We start from the raw sequence: 6,000 nt of genomic DNA on the forward strand, positions 1-6,000 counted from the left end.
TGGGGAAAGAAGAGGGAAAATAAATCATACCCTTCTCTTGGTAGAAAAGAACAAGGAAAGAAATTCCTCTCTACAAAGGGCACTATTCACTGCAAGTGTTAGTGTATGGCTTCTATAATGGCCTCCCCCTAACCTTAGTAGGGGCACACCTGTCACGCCAAGGTAGGACCCGTGTTATACTCGGGGAAGAGGTCATGAATTCCCAAGCTTCGGGAATAATGATGCCGTTCTTGTACAGCCACTTTAAATAAGAGCAACACCAAGTGGTGTGGCTTTTTAAGCCTAAATAGTTTGATTTCTTATGTTTTCTTTTTTTTTTTAATAGAATTTAATTCCAGGTATCTCAGCCTTTCCCTCCCCTACCCACACCATAGAAGACATCTTCCAGTAGATTAAGTATATTTTCAAAATGTGTGTGTGTGTGTGTGTGTGTGTGTGTGTGTGTGTGTGTGTGTGTGTGTGTGAAAGAGAGAGAGAGAGAGAGAGAGAGAGTTAAAATGTTTTTAATGCCTGCCTCATCCTCCTCCTCCCCCTTTTATGCCCTCATTATCCCCTTATGTTAGATGAGTTTTATTGTATTTTTATTTATTTTGTTAAATATGTATTGATTATGTTTTAATCTAGTTTAGATCACAATTGGGGGTGCTATAAGGCATGTGTTTGACTCCTGTGCTCTAGGCCAGTGATGGGCAAACTATTCCCCATGGGCCAGATGCAGGTCATGGTTTGCCCATCACTGCCTCCAGCAATTCCCCAATCACTCCGCCCCCACATCCAGATGTAGTGATTAGGGAATTGCTGGAGGCAGTGATGGGCAAACCACCAGGACCTGGATCTGGCTCACAGGGAATAGTTTGCCCATCACTGCTCTAGATCATTCACTCATCTTCCTCTTCCCCTTCCCCTTCCTCCTACCCAATTATACCTGTCTTAAATCTTCTTTCTGGGCCTAGACAAGTTATGAATCTTATGAATTAAGGTTAATGACTGTTTAATGTGTTACCCTTCATGGGAGTATTTGAATTTTCACATGGAAGGCCTGAAGTTACCAATAAGATAACTTTATTAAAGGGGATTTTAGACACATGTCAGGTAAGTAATTAAGATTTCTTTTACAGAGTGGGTCTTTATACAGTAGAAGTAGTTCTGCTTCTGGAGTCAGAGGACCTGAATTCAAATCCTATACCTGTTATTTGTATAACCTTGGAAATCTCTGCCTTACTATAGGGTCATTTTTTTATAAAATTGCACAAGGTGGTGAGGAAAACAACATTTTATGTGTGTTTATGATTCTTTATAAATTATTTTAAATTTTCTTTTTAATTCTCTTTTTAAAAAAATACTAATACTATTAAATATTACTAAAATTCTAACACTTTAAATACTAAGAGTGGTAAAGGCTAAGCAATAAGTAACTTGCCCAGAGTCACATAGCTGGGAAGACCAGATTTGAACACAGGACCTCCTATCTCCAGGCCTGGCTTTCTATCCACTGAGCCACGTAGCTGCTCCTGAATGCATGTATTCTTTAGCAATCCAGTTCACAAGAGGCCATGCCTTGCAGCTCTAGTTTCTTCAGCAGTTTGCTCAATTATTTTTTTTTATCTTTCTATTATATGTATCTAAAACTGAAAGATATTAAAATCTTCCATTATTGCATTACTCCTTATATCTTATTGTAATTTAGTTAAATGCAGAGACATTTGGAGCATACATACAAGTTTAATACTGATATTGGTTTCTTTCAGCATAGTGCAGTTTTCCCATTTATCTCTTTTTCATTTGTGAATTTTGTTTTTGCTGTCTGATAGCATGCTTACAGCCCTTACCTTTGGCTTATCTGATGTTCTTCCATCACATTTTTATTCTATGAATGTCTTTTTTTATTTTAGGTATATTTCTTCTAAGCAATAGATTGTGGAGTTTTCTTATCCTATTTGGTATTTTTTGTTTTGTTGGACTGTTTAATCCATTCACATTTAAGGTGAAGAGTTAGGCTCATCTTTTTCCTTTTTCCCCTTGGGCAAATCACTGAATCTCCCTAAGCTTTCAGTTCCGTGTCCTTTCTTGGGTAGAGGAAGACTTCAAATCACACCCAAAATATAACCTTCAATTCAATAAACATTTATTAAATACTTAATAGGGATCAGGCATGTTGCTACTCTAAGAGAAGGACAAAAATGAATAGTCTCTGACCCGGAGAAATTTGCCTAATAGTATATCTAACTTTGTGTTTAAATTGCAAAAAAAATGGGCCAGCAATGCTACTAAACTGTTGTTGGAGATTAATCACTTGCGAATGGCCTTTTTTTGGAGAGCAATTTCTTCTTACTATCAGAGCTTATGGAGGTTGAACAGTCAAATCTGGTCCCATCATCTGCATGAATCTGGTTCCCCCAACTCAAACACACAACCACTAAAATGCCCAAGTTATAGACTTTGATTTCATAAAGTGTCAGGAAATCAAAGCTATAGCCACAATTTAAAAACCATAAGATTGCTTGCCTACATGGGTCGTTTTTCCTTCCAAATGAACCATCTATATTTCTGAGTTTCAGCCCATACAGAATTCCCAAATGGCACATAGGTTAATTCCGTTTGAGACAATCGACAAGCTGAGCAGAAGAGAACAGCAGAGGAATAATAACTGCAGAAGAGGAAGAAGTGACTTATATAGTACTTTAAAATTCACAGCGTGTTCCTTTATGCTCTCTGTCCTACACTGACAAAATGGGCATTATTGTCCCATTTTGCAGATGAGAAGACTGAGCAGAGGGATTATGACCTCCCATAGTCACACAGCTCCGAGGATGGAGAGGCAGAATGTAAATGGTCATCTTCCTGATTCCAGGCGAGAACTCCCATTTACTAGTCCACGCTGCTTCTGTATGTCACTAGATAGCATCGGACTCCATGTAACTCCAGTTGTTGGAAGTATCTACAGTCTTATGGGCATGAGATACATGGGTGAGAGCAAATCCGGCCCCTTCCCATTCTCACCAAGGAAAGAAGGGAAAAGGAAGTAAGGGTTTTCCTGACACCACTCACCAGGAGACCAGCACTTCCTAAGGAATATGGCCTACCTAGCAGGCTCTAGCAGAGATGGAGATAACTCAGAAATAGTCCTAATTATGTAAATTAGAGAATTGTTATCATGTTACCTGAAAGTTCCCTCATCTAACCTTTTTTTCATATCTCAGATCCTTTGAAATAATTAAACCAAAGTTGGCATTCAGCTATCTCCTCGCTTTTGAATGCTTCATCTACCCCTGAATATGACTGCCTATCTAAGGAGCAGAAATTTAGCTAATCTTGTCTGTAATTTTAATCTGCTGACACAATTTTCTTTGGAAATGCTTAGTAGAGCTCAAAGACATCTTTCATATTGAGATATCAAAGTTTCAATCAAATTTCCAGTTAAATACATTGAATATACAGGTGATGTTCACTTTCCAGCCGTGACATTCATGAGGCACAGTAAGAGGAGAGAATTCAGGAGAGCAAAGAAAATCATCATCAAGGCATTCATTCCTTTAACCTGAAAGCTCTCCTGCAGCAACCTTCCCCAGCATGTAGATGCAAGATAATGATGAGTAAGTTAGGAAAGCCCTCGGACACCCAGGAAAGGGCCAGTACAACAGCGGCATGATCTGACGTTATCTAGGTCTGTGATTCTCACTACGTTCCCTGGTCTTTAAAGGAATTTAGGAACCAATCTGACAATCGCGGCTTCGTGATCATCACTGAAAGTACAGATATTTGCATGGTCTTACAAAGAAGTTCTTTCCACTAGACATATTCAGGGCTTTGGGGGCATTGGGGCAGTATTCAGAGGCATTGCTGATTTGTTTCAAATCTAGGGTTTTTTTGTTTTGTTTTGTTTTGTTTTGTTTTGTTTTTAACCCTTGTACTTCGGTGTATTGTCTCATAGGTGGAAGATTGGTAAGGGTGGGCAATGGGGGTCAAGTGACTTGTCCAGGGTCACACAGCTGGGAAGTGGCTGAGACCGGGTTTGAACCTAGGACCTCCTGTCTCTAGGCCTGACTCTCACTCCACTGAGCTACCCAGCTGCCCCCTCAAATCTAGTTTTAAACATAGTTTTCTTGATCCAAATTTAGCAGAAAAATTGTCCGTGTAATATTGGTTCTTTAAAGGTAGCTATTCCGTGCTGAGACTTGACATTTGAGTGAATCTGTCACTTGAAGGATTCTTATAAGTATAAAGCAAATGGAATCCTTAAGGAAGGAAAGGAAACATAGGAGACTCAATGTAAAATATAGCTGGGAGGGGGTGTGTACCAAAGCTTTTCCCCAGGTATTGAAATTTAAAGGGTGCCAAAATCTTGTTATCATTTTAAAGATTATTCACCTTTGAATGTGTTTATACTTTGGCAGCACTTGTACTCCAGTAGTAGAGAAGCAATTGAGCTTAGCACCCAGCTCATAGCAATAATTAGTTAAAATAGGACGCTATGGAATCACATTTCCTTCCAACTCACAGTTAGACCTTAGATGAACTTTTTTCTGGATTTGCTCAGCTGACAATCATCCTGCCCTCCCCACACAGTGCACACACCTCATGACCAACAACAACTTGCTTTAGTACTTTGTGTTAGTCCAATCCCCCTCCCCAACTGAATTCCACTCATTCCTTTCTTGTATTCTCACATCTTCTATCATAAAGTTGATTTGCATATGTTATAGGCTACTTTCCTTGAATGCCAAAAATTCTAATCACAGCTTTTAAAGATTCTATGCATAGCTTCTAGCAAAGAAGATAATATGCAAGATTACAACCAAGCCCAGCTTCTAGAGTAAAGGTTCTTTAACCTTTTTTTTTTTTTTTTGGCATAGACCCTTTTGGAAGTCTGATGAAGGAAGAAAGAATGTTTTTAAATGCATAAAATGAAATATGAAACAACAAAGGAAACCAATTCTATTAAAATACAGTTAAAATATAAAAAAGTAACTTAAGTGACCCCAGAATAAGTAGAAATATTTAAAAAGTAGAAATATTCAACATCATTTACAGACTACAATGTAATAAAAATTATAATCAAAGGATGCTTGATAAAAAGTTCTGGACTCAAATAGGGACAAAATAATACAATATTCAAGAATGAGCTTGAGGAAATAAATCGTAGAAACAGTAATTTTATAAAAATTTTTAAATCAACATAAGACCACATACCAAAACTTTGGGGATGCAGTCTCTTTCAATAATAGAAAGAAAAGTATCAATGAATTGAGTAAGCAACTAAAAAAAAAAAAAAAACCTTTTCAAGTCAAGAAGCCTTCCAATACACATAAAAAGAAAATTTGTGAAAATTTGAAAGGATAAAATTGAAAACAAAACTAATATAAGTAAAATTGTTGGTCAGCCACGTCTGACTCTTCCTCACTCCATGGGCCATAACATACCAGTGTTTATCCATGGGATTTTCTTGGCAAAGATACTGGAGTGGTTAGTTTTTTATTTGTCCAGTGAAGTAAGGAGAACAGAGTTTAAGTGGCTTGCTCCATGTCACATAACTAGTAAAGTATTTGAGTCTGGATTTGAATTCAGGACTTCTGACCCTAGGTTAAGCACTTGATTCACTAACTCACTTAGCTCTCTCCATAACTAAAACTAGAAACTAGTTTTTTTAAAATTACTAATAAAATAAATTAGCAGTTAATTTGATTAAGATAACAATAAAAATACAGGTGAAATCAACAAGAATAATAAAAACAATGATAAGAAATTAATATATACAAATATATGCTAACAATACAGAATTTACAGCAGAAGAAATAGAATGCCTAAATAATCCCATATCAGAAAGAGAAATTGAACAAGCCATCAAAGAACTCCCTACGAAAAAAATCGCCAGGACCTGATGTATTCACAAGTGAATTCTATCAGACATTCAAAGAGCAACTAATCCCAATACTATACAAATTATTTGATATGATAAGCAAAGAAGGAGTCCTACCAAATTCCTTTTATGACACAAATATG

This window comes from Gracilinanus agilis, chromosome 5 (assembly GCF_016433145.1).
Source record: "Gracilinanus agilis isolate LMUSP501 chromosome 5, AgileGrace, whole genome shotgun sequence".
NCBI classification, from domain to species: domain Eukaryota; kingdom Metazoa; phylum Chordata; class Mammalia; order Didelphimorphia; family Didelphidae; genus Gracilinanus; species Gracilinanus agilis.